Source organism: Balaenoptera acutorostrata, chromosome 14 (assembly GCF_949987535.1).
Source record: "Balaenoptera acutorostrata chromosome 14, mBalAcu1.1, whole genome shotgun sequence".
In the NCBI taxonomy this organism is placed as follows: Eukaryota; Metazoa; Chordata; class Mammalia; order Artiodactyla; family Balaenopteridae; genus Balaenoptera; species Balaenoptera acutorostrata.
This window is the reverse complement of record NC_080077.1, coordinates 72,839,324-72,856,753: the sequence shown is the minus strand read 5'-3', so window position 1 is coordinate 72,856,753 and position 17,430 is coordinate 72,839,324. Positions and strand designations below refer to the sequence as shown.

Sequence of the window (17,430 nt, the reverse complement as noted above, 5' to 3'; positions counted from 1 at the left end):
CAGATTCTTTTCCATTATAGGTTATTACAAGATATTGAATATAGTCCCCTGTGCTATACAGTAGGTCCTTGTTGTTTATCTATTTTATATACAGTAGTGTGTATCTGTTAACCCCAAATTTCCAATTTACCCCTCCTCACCCCTTTCCCCTTTGGTAACCATAAGTTTGTTCTCGATGTCTGTGAGTCTATTTCTGTTTTGTAAATAAGTTCACTTGTATCATTTTTTTCAGATTCCAAATATAGGTGATATCATATGATATTGGTCTCTGTCTGACTTACTTCACTTAGTATGATAATCTCTAGGTTCATCCATGTTTCTGCAAATGGCAATATTTCATTCCTTTTCATGGCTGAGTAATATTCCATTGTGTATATGTACCATGCCTTCTTTATGCATTCATCTGTCAAATGACATTCAGGTTGCTTCCATGTCTTGGCTATTGTAAATAGTGCTGTAATGAACATTGGGATGCATGTATCTTTTCGAATTATAGTTTTCTCCAGATATAAGCCTGGAGTGGGATTGCTGGATCATACTGTAACTCTATTTTTAGTTTTTTAAGGAACATCCATACTGTTCTCCATAGTGGCTGCACTAATTTACATTCCCACCAGCAGTGTAAGAGGGTTCCCGTTTCTAGGAAGCTATTTTTTAAAATCATTTTTTCCCAAGTTTGCCAAACAGTTTTCCTGTTTCTCAAGGTTTGCAGACTTGGAATAAGTCAATATTTTTTACATTTTATAGACATGATTATAGACACAAAAAAACAGACAATTTGCCAATGGTCATTGAGGCAGATAGTGTCAGACGGAGGATCAGCCTTTACATCTACGGTCAGTATCACTGAACTTCATTTCTGTGTCTGCACAGAAACGTATACTCAAGTGTCAGGTTGTAGACCCTAAGAGAAAAATAACATGTTGGAGGGAAAAAAACTAATATGAACAGTATTTATCAGTTTCACTTATACATTTTTAATAGGATGGATTGCCTCTTTATCACAGCTTTGGTACACATATTCTACATGCAAAACACATCATTAATTGTAGAAAATTAAATAATACAAATTTTAAAAGAAAAAAGAGAAAGAAAATTACTATAACTCCTACTGTTGACATTTGAGATATGTGTGTATGTGAATATGCTTGAACACATCATTTTTACAGATCTGTAAAATACTACAGGCATTATTTTGTTCACACTTTTTATTAGATAAAATATCAAACATCTACAGAAAGGAATAAAAATACTTCTGCAACATTATTAATGGTTACACAGTATCACATTTTACGGAAGTTCCTTCACTGCAAGTGAATAGAAAGCTGGTCACATTTAATTGACTGCTTCCTTGAAATAGTTTCAATTTTTAAAAAAACTAGGTAACAAATTATGATCTGCTTTTCTGCTAAGAACTTTATATTTTTACCTTAGGTACCTTTCCCATATTGTGTTGAATAATTTTCCATGTAGATGCATACTATGAGTAATTTGCTCATAAAATTTAATTCAACAAATATTAGCACTGTGCCAGAGACACGTTCAGGAGATTACCCAATGATACCCGTCCTTGATACCTAAGAATCTGTGATGGAAGGAAGAATAGGATAGAAAGAGCTGTGAAGTAGACCATCTGTGCCATGGGAAAGGCACAGATGCCTATTGAAACTCTGAGGGGAGGTCTCTGCTGGTTGGGAGGAAGAGAGAATGCTTCATGGAGCAGTAATCATTTGGAAAGTGGTAGATTTCATATGTAAACACAGAAGAAAGTCAACACATTATGAAGATAAATTATATATAGAATTTTTGACTCATTGCACATCCTTTAAAATTTTTAAATCCAAAATGATTTATTTTAGTTTTACTACAATGAAAGGAAGTGGACCAAATAGAATATTGATTATCAGAGGGAAACTGGCATCTAAGTTCCAGTGAGGCCCATTTCCTCCACAAAGAATAGGGAAGAAATAGAGAATCCAAGGATTCCACAAACTATTAATTGGTACTGTTCTTTAATGTTTCCTTGGAGGAAACCAAGGTTTCTAGATGCTATGTTCCTCATCTAATCTCTGAGTCACACATCCTGGGATGGCTGAGCCAGCACTAGGATCCAGGGATGTGGACTCCCAGCTCCATGCTCTTTCCATCACTCAATGTTACTTTCCCAAGGGCTGCTAAGCAAATTTATTAAGGGCAAGGATTCCTAGTCCAACAGGTGCAGAAAAGTGAGAGGATCCTTCACCTGTCACATTGAGTTGATGAACTTTTTCCTGCACGTCTGTGAGACTGAGGAATTCATTCAACATTCATTCATTCAACAAGTGTGTACACAGTGGCCCTGATGTACCTGGCATTACACTAAACACCGGGGACCCAGCAGGGAATGAGCCAGACCCTTGGAAACATGCCTGTCCAGACATCGACGTCTCCTGCTTGACATGGAGAGGTGTGGGTGGGAACAACCAGGTGTTGATCTGGCTCCAGGGAAAATGAGGGGAGTTCAAATGTTCCATTGCAACCCTCCCTGCTCCGTGCAGATCTCCATTTTCTCATCAGTGATCTGGAAACCCCATTAAAACATGCAAATGATATTCCCATACAAAGATAGAAAACCATGCCCTCTGTTACCCGCCTCTCTGCAGCCCACTAGCTCATCTCTCTCACAGTTCACACTCACTCTGACTTTTGTCCAAGAGCAACAGATCTTCCAATGACAACTTGTTTGCTTGTCTCCAGACCTTAGGCTGTCAGTTTTGGTCAGTGACTTTATCACATTTTCTCAGCTCTTCAGTGCACCTTTAATGAGGTGAAAACTCATAAAACTGCGGGAACTTCAAAGAATACGAGAAGAAGACCTTCAAGATGGCAGAAGAGTAAGACGTGGAGATCGCCTTCCTCCCCACAAATACATCAGAAATACACCTACATGTGGAACAACTCCTATAGAACACCTACTGAACGCGGGCAGAAGACCTCAGACTTCCCAAAAGGCAAGAAACTCCCCACGTACCTGGGTAGGGAAAAAGAAAAAAGAAAAAACAGAGACAAAAGAATAGGGATGGGACCTGCACCTCTGGGAGGGAGCTGTGAAGGAGGAAAAGTTTTCACACACTAGGAAGGCCCTTCACTGGCGGAGACGGCGGGTGGCGAAGGGGGGTAGCTTCGGAGCCATGGAGGAGAGCGCAGCAACAGGGGTGCAGAGGGCAGAGCGAAGAGATTCCCGCACAGAGGATCGGCGCTGAGCAAGCACTCACCAGCCCGAGAGGCGTGTCTGCTCCCCCGCCGGGGCGGGCGGGGGCTGGGAGCTGAGGCTCGGGCTTCGGTGGGATTGCACGGAGAGGACTGGGGTTGGCGGCGTGAACACAGCCTGAAGGGGCTAGTGCACCACAGCTAGCCGGGAGGGAGTCCGGGAAAAAGTCTGGAGCTGCCGAAGAGGCAAGAGACTTTTCTTCCTCTTTGTTTCCTGGTGCGCGAGGAGAGGGGATTAAGAGCGCCACTTAAAGGGGCTCCAGAGATGGGCGTGAGCTGTGGCTATCAGCGCGGACCACAGAGATGGGCATGAGACGCTAAGGCTGCTGCTACCGCCACCAAGAAGCCTGTGTGCGAGCACAGGTCACTATCCACACCTGCCCTCCTGGGAGCCTGTGCAGCCCGCCACTGCCAGGGTCCCGTGATCCAGCGACAACTTCCCCGGGAGAACACACAGCGTGCCTCAGGCTGGTGCAACGTCATGCTGCCCTCTGCAGCTGCAGACTCGCCCCGCATCCGTACCCCTCCCTCCCGCCGGCCTGAGTGAGCCAGAGGCCCCTAATCAGCCGCTCCTTTAACCCCGTCCTGTCTGGGTGGGAACAGACACCCTCAGGCGACCTACACGCAGAGGCAGGGCCAAATCCAAAACTGAACCCTGGGAGCTGTGCGAACAAAGAAGAGAAAGGGATATCTCTCCCAGCAGCCTCAGGAGCAGCGGATTAAATCTCTACAATCAACTTGATGTACCCTGCATCTGTGGAATACCTGAATAGACCAAAAAATCATCCCAAAATTAAGGCGGTAGACATCGGGAGCAATGATATATATATATTTTTTCCTTTTTCTCTTTTTGTGAGTGTGTATGTGTATGCTTCCGTGTGTGATTTTGTCTGTACAGTTTTGCTTTTACCATTTGTGCTGGGTTCTGCCTGTTCGTTTTTTGTTTTTAGTATAGTTTTTAGCACTGGTTATCATTGGTGGATTTGTTTTTCGGTTTTGTTGCTCTCTTCTTTCTTTCTCTTTCTTTTCTTCTTTTTTTATTATTTTTTAATTTTTTAATTTTTAATAACTATTTTAAAATTTTATTTATATAACTTTATTCTATTTTATTTATTTTTGGTCTTTCTTTCTTCTTTTCTCCCTTTACTTCTCAGCCATGTGGCTTACAGGGTCTTGGTGCTCCGGCCTGGTGTCAGGCCTGTGCCTCTGAGGTGGCAGAGCTGAGCTCAGGACACTGGTCTAGCAGAGACATCCCGGCTCTACGTAATATCAAATGGCAAAAGATCTCCCAGAGATCTCCATCTCAACGCTAAGACCCAGCTCCACTCAATGACCAGCAAGCTACAGTGGTGGACACCCTATGCAAAAAAACTAGCAAGACAGGAACACAACCCCATCCATTAGAAGAAAGCTGGCCTAAATTCATAATTAGGTCACAGACACCCCAAAACACACCACCAGACACAGTCCTGCCCAACAGAAAGACAAGATCCAGCCTCATCCACCAAAACACAGGCAATAGTCCCTTCCACCAGGAAGCCTACACCATCCATTGAACCAACCTTAGCCACTGAGGACAGACACCAAAAATAATGTGAACTACGAACCTGCAGCCTGCAGAAAGGAGACCCCAACAAAGTAAGTTAAGCAAAATGAGAGGCAGAGAAACACACAGCTGATGAAGGAGCAAGGTGAAAACCCTCCAGACTAAACAAATGAAGAGGAAATATGCACTCTACCTGAAAAAGAATTCAGAGAATTGGTAGTAAAGATGACCCAAAATCTTGGAAATAGAATGGAGAAAATACAAGAAACATTTAACAAGGGCCCAGAAGAACTAAAGAGCAAACAAACAATGATGAACAACACAATAAAAGAATTTAAAAATTCTCTAGAAGGAATCAATAGCAGAATAACTGAGGCAGAAGAACGGATAAGTGACCTGGAAGATAAAATAGTGGAAATAACTACTGCAGAGCAGAATAAAGAAAAAAGAATAAAAAGAAGTGAAGACAGTCTCAGAGACCTCTGTGACAACATTAAATGCACCAACATTCGAATTATAGGGGTCCCAGAAGAAGAAGAGAAAAAGAAAGGGACTGAGAAAATATTTGAAGAGATTATAATTGAAGACTTCCCTAATATGGGTAAGGAAATAGTTAATCAAGTCCAGGAAGCACAGAGAGTCCCATACAGGATAAATCCAAGGAAAAACACGTCAAGACACATATTAATCAAACTATCAAAAATTAAATACAAAGAAAAATATTAAAAACAGCAAGGGAAAAACAACAAATAACATACAAGGGAATCCCCATAAGGTTAACAGCTGATCTTTCAGCAGAAACTCTGCAAGTCAGAAGGGAGTGGCAGTACATATTGAAAGTGATGAAAGGGAAAAAACTACAACTAAGATTACTCTACCCAGCAAGGATCTCATTCAGATTTGATGGAGAAATTAAAACCTTTACAGACAAGCAAAAGCTAAGAGAATTCAGCACCACCAAACCAGCTTTACAACAAATGCTAAAGGAACTTCTCTAAGCAGGAAACACAAGAGAAAGAAAAGACCTACAAAAACAAGCCCAAAACAATTAATAAAATGGTAATAGGAACATACATGTTGATAATAACCTTCAATGTAAAAGGGTTAAATGCTCCAACCAAAAGATATAGACTGGCTGAATGGATACAAAAACAAGACCCATATATATGCTGTCTACAAGGGAACCACTTCAGATCTAGGGACATACACAGACTGAAAGTGAGGGGATGGAAAAAGATATTCCATGCAAATGGAAATCAAAAGAAAGCTGGAGTAGCAATTCTCATATCAGACAAAATAGACTTTCAAACAAAGACTATTACAAGAGACAAAGAAGGACACTACATAATGATCAAGGGATCAACCCAAGAAGAAGATATAACAATTGTAAATATTTATGCACCCAACATAGGAGCACCACAATACATAAGGTTAATACTATCAGCCATAAAAGGGGAAATCGACAGTAACACAATCATAGTAGGGGAATTTAACACCCTACTTTCACCAATGGACAGATCATCCAAAATGAAAATAAATAAGGAAACACAAGCATTAAATGATACATTAAACAAGACGGACTTAATTGATAATTATAGGTCATTCCATCCAAAAACAACAGAATACACATTCTTCTCAAGTGCTCTTGGAACATTCTCAAAGATGTATCATAACGTGGGACACAAATCAAACTTTAGTAAATTTAAGAAAATTGAAATCGTATCAAGTATCTTTTCTGACCACAAAGCTATGAGACTAGATATCAATTACAGGAAAAGATCTGTAAAAAATACAAACACAAGGAGGCTAAACAATACACTACTTAATAACCAAGAGATCACTGAAGAAATCAAAGAGGAAATCAAAAAATACCTAGAAACAAATGACAATGAAAACACGACGACCCAAAACCTATGGGATGAAGCAAAAGCAGTTCTAAGAGGGAAGTTTACAGCAATACAATCCTACCTCAAGAAGCAAGAAACATCTCAAATAAACAACCTAACTTTACACCTAATGCAATTAGAGGAAGAAGAACAAAAAAACGCCAACTTAGCACAAGGAAAGAAATTATAAAGATCAGATCAGAAATAAATGAAAAAGAAATGAAGGAAAGAAGAACAAAGATCAATAAAACTAAAAGCTGGTTTTTTGAGAAGATAAACAAAGTTGATAAACCATTAGCCAGGCTCATCAGGAAAAAAAGGGAAAAGACTCAAATCAATAGAATTAGAAATGAAAAAGGAGAAGTAACAACGGACACTGCAGAAATACAAAGGATCATGAGAGATTACTAGGAGCCACTATATGCCAATAAAATGGACAACCTGGAAGAAATGGAAAAATTCTTAGAAAAGCACAACCTTACAAGACTGAACCAAGAAGAAATAGAAAATATAAACTGATAAATCACAAGCACTGAAATTGAAACTGTGATTAAAAATCTTCCAACAAACAAAAGCCCAGGACCAGATGGCTCCACAGGCGAATTCTATCAAACATTTAGTGGAGAGTTAACATCCATCCTTCTCAAGCTCTTCCAAAAAATAGTAGAGTGAGGAACACTCCCAAACTCATTCTACAAGACCACCATCACCCTGACACCAAAACCAGACAAAGATGTCACAAAGAAAAAAACTACAGGCCAATATCACTGATGAACATAGATGCAAAAATCCTCAACGAATTACTAGCAAATAGAATCTGACAGCACATTAAAATGATCATACATCATGATCAATTGGGGTTTATCCCAGGAATGCAAGGATTCGTCAATATATGCAAATCAATCAATGTGATACACCATATTAACAAATTGAAGGATAAAAACCATATGATCATCTCAATAGATGCAGAAAAAGCTTTTTACAAAATTCAATACCCATTTATGATGAAAACCCTCCAGAAACTAGGCATAGAGGGAACTTACCTCAACATAATAAAGACCATATATGACAAACCCACAGCCAACATTGTCCTCAATGGTGAAAAACTGAAACCATTTCCTCTAGGATCAGGAACAGGACAAGGTTGCCCACTCTCACCACTATTATTTAACGTAGTTTTGGAAGTTTAAGCCACAGCAATCAGAGAAGAAAAAGAAATAAAATGAATCCAAACTGGAAAAGAAGAAATAAAGCTGTCACTGTTTGCAGATGACATGATACTATACATAGATAATCCTAAAGTCTCTACCAGAAAACTATGAGAGGTTATCAATGAATTTGGTAAAGTAGCAGGATACAAAATTAATGCACAGAAATCTCTTGCATTCCTATACACTAATGAGGAAAAATCTGAAAGAGAAATTAAGGAAACCCTCCCATTTACCATTGCTACAAAATGAATAAAATGCCTAAGAATAAACCTACCTAAGGAGACAAAAGACCTGTATGCAGTAAACTATAAGACACTGATGAAAGTAATTAAAGATGATACAAATAGATTGAGAGATATACCATGTTCTTGGATTGGATGAATCAACAATGTGAAAATGACTATACTACCCAAAGCAATCTACAGATTCAATGCAATCCCTATCAAACCAGCAATGGCATTTTTCACAGAACTAGAACAAAAAATTTCACAATTTATATGGAAACACAAAAGATGCTGAATAGACAAAGCAATCTTTTTTTTTCTAGCAAATTGATAATTTTATTTGCATTAAAATCATATTACTCCATTTTCTCATTCAGCAAACAGTTTTTGAGATCTAAAGATAAAGTTAACTTTTTTAATTTTTAAAAATAACATTAACTTGGGATTTTACTTTTTTTTCTTTTTAGACATCTTTATTAGAGTATAATTGCATTACCATGCTGTGTTAGTTTCTGCTTTATAACAAAGTGAATCAATTATACACATAAATATGTCCCCTTATCTCTTCCCTCTTGCATCTCCCTCCCTCCCACCCTCCCTATCCCACACTTCTAGGGGGTCACAAAGCACCGAGCTGATCTCCCTGTGCTATGTGACTGCTTCTCACTAGCTATCTATTTTATGTTTGGTAGTGTATATACGTCCATGCCACTCTCTCACTTCGCCCCAGCTTACCCTTCTCCCTCCCCATATCCTCAAGTCCATTATCTAGTAGGTCTGTGTCTTTATTCCCGTCTTGCTCCTAGGTTCTTCATGACTTTTTTTTCCCTTAGATTCCATATATATGTGTTAGCATACAGTATTTGTTTTTCTCTTTCCGACTTACTTCACTCTGTATGACAGACTCTAGGTCCATCCACTTCACTACAAATAACACAATTTCATTTCTTTTTATGGCTGAGTAATATTCCATTGTATATATGTGTCATATCTTCTTTATCCATTCATCTGTAGATGGACACTTAGGTTGCTTCCATATCCTGGCTATTGCAAATAGAGCTGCAATGAACATTGTGGTACATGACTCTTTTTGAATTATGCTTTTCTCAGGGTATATGCCCAGTAGTGGGATTGCTGGGTCACATGGTAGTTCTATTTTTAGTTTTCTAAGGAACCTCCATACAGTTCTCCATAGTGGCTGTATCAATTTACATTCCTACCAACAGTATAAGAGGGTTCCCTTTTCTCCACACCCTCTCCAGCATTTCTTGTTTGTAGATTTTTTGATGACGGCCATTCTGACTGGTGTGAGGTGACACCTCGTTGTAGTTTTGATTTGCATTTCTCTAAGATTAGTGATGTTGAGTATTCTTTTATGTGTTTGTTGGCTGTCTGTATATCTTCTTTGGAGAAATGTCTATTTAGGTTCTCTGCCCATTGTTGGATTGGGTTGTTTGTTTTTTTGATATTGAGCTGCATGAGCTGCTTGTAAATTTTGGAGATTAATCCTTGGTCAGTTGCTTCATTTGCAAATATTTTCTCCCATTCTGAGGATTGTCTTTTCCTCTTCTTTATGGTTTCCTTTCTGTGCAAAAGCTTTTAAGTTTCATTAGGTCCCATTTGTTGATTTTTGTTTTTATTTCCATTTCTCTAAGAGGTGGGTCAAAAAGGATCTTGTTGTGATTTATGTCATACAGTGTTCTGCCTATGTTTTCCTCTAAGAGTTTGATAGTGTCTGGCCTTACATAGAGGTCTTTAATCCATTTTGAGTTTATTTTTGTGTATGGTGTTAGGGAGTGTTCTAATTTCATTCTTTAACATGTAGCTGTCCAGTTTTCCCAGCACCACTTATTGAAGAGTCTGTCTTTTCTCCACTGTATATTCTAGCCTCCTTTATCAAAGATAAGGTGACCATATGTGCCTGGGTTTATCTCTGGGCTTTCTACCCTGTTCCATTGATCTATATTTCTGTTTTTGTGCCAGTACCATACTATCTTCATTACTGTAGCTTTGTAGTATAGTCTGAAGTCAGGGCCCCTGATTCCTCCAGCTCCATTTTTCTTTCTCAAGATTGTTTTGGCTATTTGGGGTCTTTTGTGTTTCCATACAAACTGTGAAATTTTTTGTTCTAGTTCTGTGAAAAATACCATTGGTAGTTTGATAGGGATTGCACTGAATCTGTAGATTGCTTTGGGTAGTATAGTCATTTTCACAATGTTGATTCATCCAATCCAAGAACATGGTCTATCTCTCCATCTATTTGCATCATCTTTAATTTCTTTCATCAATGTCTTATAGTTTTCTGCATATGGGTCTTTTGTCTCCTTAGGTAGGTTTATTCCTAGATACCTTATTCTTTTTGTTGCAATGATAAATGGGAGTGTTTTCTTAATTTCACTTTCAGATTTTTCATCATTAGTGTATAGGAATGCTAGAGATTTCTGTGCATTAATTTTGTATCCTGCTACTTTACCAAATTCGTTGATTAGCTCTCGTAGTTTTCTGGTAGCATCCTTAGGATTATCTATGTATAGCATCATGTCATCCGCAAACAGTGACAGCTTTACTTCTTCTTTTCCCATTTGGATTTCTTTTATTTCTTTTTCTTCTCTGATTGCTGTGGCTAAAACTTCCAAAAGTATGTTGAATTATAGTGGTGAGAGTGGGCAACCTTGTCTTGTTCCTGATCTTAGTGGTAATGGTTTCAGTTTTCACCATTGAGGACGATGTTGGCTGTGGGTTTGTCATATATGGCCTTTTATTATGTTGAGTAAAGTTCCCTCTATGCCTACTTTCTGGACGTTTTTATCATAAGTGGGTGTCGAATTTTGTCGAAAGCTTTCTCTGCATCTATTGAGATGATCATATGGTTTTTCTCCTTCAATTTGTTAATATGGTGTATCACATTGATTGATTTCGTATATTGCATATATTGAAGAATCCTTGCATTCCTCAGATAAACCCCGCTTGATCATGGTGTATGATAGTCTGTGTTGTTGGATTCTGTTTGCTAGTATTTTGTTGAGGATTTTTGCATCTATGTTCATCAATGATACTGGTCTGTAGTTTTCTTTCTTTGTGACATCTTTGTCTGGTTTTGGTGTCAGGGTGATGGTGGCCTCATAGAATGAGTTTGGGAGTGTTCTTCCCTCTGCTATATTTTGGAAGAGTTTGAGAAGGATAGGTGTTAGCTCTTCTCTAAATGTTTGATAGAATTAGCCTGTGAAGCCATCTAGTGCTGGGCTTTGTTTGTTGGAAGATTTTTAATCACAGTTTCAATTTCAGTGCTTGTGATTCATCTGTTCATATTTTCTATTTCTTCCTGGTTCAGTTTTGGAATGTTATGCATTTCTAAGAATTTGTCCATTTCTTCCAGGTTGTCCATTTTATTGGCATATAGTTGCTTCTAGTAATCTCTCATGATCCTTTGTATTTCTGCAGTGTCCGTTGTTACTTCTCCTTTTTCATTTCTAATTCTATTGATTTGAGTCTTTTCCCTTTTTTTCCTGATGAGTCTGGCTAATGGTTTATCAAATTTGTTTATCTTCTCAAAAAACCAGCTTTTAGTTTTATTGATCTTTGTTCTTCTTTCCTTCATTTCTTTTTCATTTATTTCTGATCTGATCTTTATGATTTCTTTCCTTCTGCTAACTTTGGGGTTTTTTTCTTCTTCTTTCTCTAATTCCTTGAGGTGTAAAGTTAGGTTGCTTATTTGAGATGTTTCTTGTTTCTTAAGGTAGGATTGTATTGCTAAAAACGTGCCTCTTAGAACTGCTTTTGCTGCATTCCATAGGTTTTGGGCCGTCGTGTTTTCATTGTCATTTGTTTCTAGGTATTTTTTGATATCCTCTTTGATTTCTTCAGTGATCTCTTGGTTATTAAGTAGTGTATTGTTTAGCCTCCATGTGTTTGTATTTTTTACAGATTTTTTCCTGTAATTGATATCTAGTCTCATAGAGCTGTGGTCAGAAAAGATACTTGATACGATTTCAATTTTCTTAAATTCACCAAGGCTTGATTTGTGTCCCACGTTATGATACATCTTTGAGAATGTTCCAAGAGCACTTGAGAAGAATGTGTATTCTGTTGTTTTTGGATGGAATGTCCTATAAATATCCAATGAAGTCCATCTTGTTTAATGTATCATTTAAAGCTTGTGTTTCCTTATTTATTTTCATTTTGGATGATCTGTCCATTGGTGAAAGCAGGGTGTTAAAGTCCCCTACTATGATTTTGTTACTGTTGATTTCCCCTTTTATGGCTGTTAGTGTTTGCCTTATGTATTGAGGTTCTCCTATGTTGGGTGCATAAATATTTACAATTGTTATAATTTCTTCTTTTTTTAAAAAATAAATTTATTTATTTATTTATTTTTGGCTGCATTGGGTCTTCATTGGTGCATGCGGGCTTCCTCTAGTTGTGGCAATCGGGGGCTACTCTTCACTGTGGTGCATGTGCTTCTCATTGCAGTGGCTTCTCTTGTTGCAGAGCATGGGCTCTAGGCACGCGGGCTTCAGTAGTTGTGGCACGTGGGCTCAATAATTGTGGCATGCAGGCTCTAGAGCGCAGGCTCAGTAGTTGTGGTGCATGGGCTTAGCTGCTCTGCGGCATGTGGAATCTTCCCGGACCAGGGATTAAACCCGTGTCCCCTGCATTGGCAGGCAGATTCTTAACCACTGCACCACCAGGGAAGTCCCGTTATATCTTCTTCTTGGGTTGATCCCTTGATCATTATGTAGTGTCCTTCTTTGTCTCTTGTAAGAGTCTTTGTTTTAAAGTCTCTTTTACTTTCTTCACTCTAAGCCACCTGGCCTCTTTTCTCTTCTCTGAACATGTCAGGGCTTCTTCTGCCTCAGGGCCTTTGCACTTGTTGTTCTGATGCTTGACTCTCTTGCCCCTCATAATTACGTGGTTCTCATACCTCCTCAAGGTCTTTACTCAAGTATCTTCTTCTTAACATTTGTTTCTGGTCTCCCTATTTACAACTGCAACATCCCATCTTCCCCCAACATTCTCCATACTTTATGACTACTTTATTTTTTTCTATAGCTATCACCACCATCTGAGAGACTATTTTATTTACATAGTTTGTTAATTTTCTGCCTTCCCCTCTAGAATGAAGGCTATGCAAGAACAGGATTTTTTTTGTCCATATTGTTCTTCCTGTATCCCCACTACCTTGAGTAACATTTGCTGAGTAAATTAATATTCCACGATTTTTATATCAATGTCTTATTCAAAAAATTCTAAAATTATAATCTTTGAATAAAGGTGCAAAACAGCTGAAACAATTTACAACCTTACAAGTCTCCCTCATACTCGAGATATGATTTGAAGGTATCACTGGTAAGCATCAGTTATAGTGACCACTACATATTTACAAGAGAACCTATTGAACCAAAGACTACTGGTTTCAAAAACTTGGACTAAGAATGCTTAGACTAAGAATGCAGGAAATTACAAGTTGAAGTGCAGTGTTATCCTGGACTAAAAGTAAGAGAAGTTGGCAAAATAAATGTACATAATTCCCAGAAAAAGATTTCCTGGAAAAATAGTGAAAAGTGTAAGTATGATTTTTCAACCCAAATTTAACTCTACAAGTTTAAGCCAATTTTCTTACAATGTGTTTAGTGAATTTAGGTTACTAAAAGGGACTCTGCTGGCCAGAGGGAGTGCAGTTTCCCATCAGAAATGGGCTACCTCATGGCTATGGGGCGGCCCCACAGCTACCATGCCTCACTTGCTAACCCAGCACTCAGTGGTGCCAGGCTTTGGTTTATATGAAGAAAACTGAGAGGAAAGAGAACATATGAGCACAGAGAAGTTTCGAAGAGAATGTTGAATTGGAGTCTCCACAGTGATCAGATGAGAGAACAGAAATACATTTTACATTGACTGTCAATTCTTGGTGACTCTAGCCCAGGAGTCCCTCTGTAATTCCCCACAACTGATTTAGGAGCTCCTTATTATTCAAATGCTACTCCATGAGTCACTGGGCAGGGACAGCAGACCCAATAATGTGGACTTTTGAAGAAGAAGTAAAGTTAGAAGGTTTTGCTGGAAGAAAAGATAAATAGTGGATAAAAAGAAGTTTTGATTTTGGCCTGTCCATGATGGAAACCATGGTTTGCCTGTGCAGTTTATCCCCAAATTATGAATTTTCAGTGGTTAATAGATTACTAAGTGACACCAGAGGTAACATGGATTCATTACAGTCCACACTGCACAAGGACACCTCCGCGTAGACATCTAAAAGCCATCTCAAAATTAAATTCAAAACTGAACTCCTGATCTTTTCACCAAAACCAATCTTTCCATCTCAGCTGATTGCAACTTCTTTCTTCCAGTTGCTCAGGCCTGAAGTCTTCGAGTCATTTATCTCAGTCTGTTTGGGCTGCTATAACAAAATACCACAGAGTGGGTATCTTATAAACAACAGGAATTTATTGCTCACACTTCTGGATGCTGGAAGTCCAAGATCATGGTGCCAGCATAGTTAGGTAGGGTCCTCTTTCTGGTTCATAGCTGGAGCCTTCTCACTGCATCCTCGTCTGGCAGAAGGGGCTAGGGATCTCCCTGGACCCTCAGTTACAAGGCACTAATCCTGTTCATGAGGGCTCCACCCTCATGACCTAAGCACCTCCCAAATGCCCCACCTTCTAATACCATCACATTAGGCATTAGGATTTCAACATATAAATTTTAGGGGGACACAAACATTCAGATCATACCATCATCCTTGATGATTTTTTTCTCTCATAGCCAGTTTGTCAGGGAATCATTAGCTCTACCCTCAAAGCACATTTGGAATTAGATTACTTTTCACTATCCCACTGTTCCCACTCTGGTCCTCATCATCTGTGCTCCTGTCTCCCATCTGGTCTCCCTCCTCTACCTCCCATTTAATGGGTTGAATTGTGTCTCCCCAAAATACACGTTCAAGTTCTGATACCCAGTACCTGTGAATATGACCTTATTTGGAATTAAGGTCTTGGCAAAAGTAATTAAGATGTAAATTAAGATGATGTCATACTGGATTAGGGTAGGCCCTAAATCTAACTACTGGTGTCTTTATAAGGAAAGAAGAAAACACATAGAAACAAAGGAACACGTAGAAGAGAAGGCCATGTGACAACCAGACAGAGATTGGAGTGATGCAGCTACAAGCAAGGAACACCAAGGATTGGTAGCAGCCACCAGAAGCTCAGGAATGGCAAGAAAGAATTCTGCCCTAGAGACTTCAGAGGGAGGGTAACCCTGCCAACACCTAGATTTTCAACTTCTGGCCTCTAGAACTGAAAGAATAAGTTTTTGCTGTTTTAAGCTACCTGGTTTGTGGTACTTTGTTACAGAAAACCTAGGAAATTTATATACCCACTGCAGTCTAGTCTCAACATGGCAACCAGAGGAGTTCCTTTAAAATATAAGGCAGATCATCCCACTTATACACTCAAAAGTCTCCAGTGATTTCCCTCTCCTCCCAGAGAAAAAGCTGAGAGCCTTACAAAAGCCAGGAAGGTCCTACAGGACTGACTCCCCAGTGATGCCGATGACCTCATCACCTACTATCTCCAGCCACACTGGACTCCTTGTGTTCTTCCAACACTCCAAGCACATTCCTGCGGAAGGGCATTTGCACTGGCAGTCTCCTTGCCTAGAACATTCCTTTCCCAGATTTATGTATGACTAGCTGTCTCACTAGTTCAGTTAAATGCCAACTCCTCAGTAAGACCTAATATGGTTACCTAAAATTGCAAATCTCCCCCACCAGTTCCAAAGCTTCAGAATCTCCTTTATCCTGCTCTCCTTTTTCTATCTCTGAAAAACATTTATCACCTTCTAGTGTATCATACAATTTACTTAATTATCATGTCTATTTTATATTGCCCATCTCCCCCTACTAGAAAGTAAAGTTCATGAAAACAGGGATCTTTATCTATTTTAACTGATATATCCCCACACACACAAAGTGCCTGGCACATTATAGCTGTTCATCCAATATTTTTAGGATGAATGAATAGGAAAAGGCAACGTGACACAGCAGATGTGAGGGTTTGCTAACCTCTGATCTCTGATATTCTTAATCCCATTTTTATTTAGATGAAGTTTTCAGTGGTTAGATAACGCCTTGAGGGTTCCAGCTAAAAGGCAGTATCCTCACTTTCTCATTTTTAGATAGGTATGCATAGAGTGTTACCCTTGGTGTCTTTTTCATCAAAAACTGCCACCAAAAATGAATGTAGAGGAAATTCCAAAAAAAGTAAACTCCAGCTACTACTGCTTCCAAAATATCCTTGTTGAGGAACAAAATGTTGAAAGTATGAATTAAATGCTTCAAAGGTTCTAGTCATCTTCCCAAAATAAAGGCATCACACTCCTTTCCATCTTAGTAGAATGGGCTCACAGAGGCTCTATAATTTGTATAGTTAAAAATTACCAAATAGCTTAGGGGTGCAGATTAGAAGTTCTAGTCATTGGTGTCTATGAAATCATCATAGGCTAAAACACTTAATCCTTTGAGACTAAATCCAAATTGCAAACTACCCAGGAAAAAAAATGAGATCATATATCTGCTACTCAGATCATGTTCTTATCTGCCAAAAATGACTCTGAGAAGAATGATGTGTGTGCGTGTGCACATACACAATACACACACATGCACACACACACAAGCACACTCTCATTCCAGCAGCAAAATTACTTTGAAAACATTAATACATATTAATAAAAATGTAAAAACAACAGCTGTTTGAATTTCAGATAAACTGTGGACCATTTTTTACCATTTAAGTCATTGAGAATGCTGTGCACATAATTGAACAAAAACATGGTCCAAAAAAAAAATGCAAGTCAGCTAAAAAAGGAAGTTAAAAATTTGAGTTTAAAAAAATTTATCATAAATTATTAGCTATCTTGCCTGGTTGCTGAGGGAGATGCTCTGGTTAATATGTGTTCCATATGTGAATCAGTAATTTAGACTATCATAAAATACACTTAGTATTCTAAAAGAACGTCCCCTTTCTTTGATGAGGCAGTTAAAGATTTTTCAAAATATTTCTGGGCCTTATAGTCACCATGGTTAGCAAGAAATATCACTTAACTACAATTGTATGCAAGTGCCAGCTAATAGAATTCTGACAAATGCCAGAAAGTTTACTATAGATGAAATTCAGGGTTACCCAGAGAGATATTTACCTTGTAAAGTAGCCCTTACAAGTTTTATTAATGTCAAGACTTGGACTGCTCTAAGTGCCCATCTAAATATTATACAACCCAGAGGAGAAGCACTTAAAGCCATGGGAGAGGGTGCAGGA

At 38.7% G+C, this 17,430-nt stretch overlaps 1 long non-coding RNA gene across 6 annotated transcripts in view; it reads right to left on the bottom strand.

Moving 5' to 3' along the window:
- Positions 1-17,430, bottom strand: part of LOC103002909 (uncharacterized) — a 324,489-nt gene that overhangs the window by 88,063 nt on the left and 218,996 nt on the right. The window lies entirely within an intron of this gene.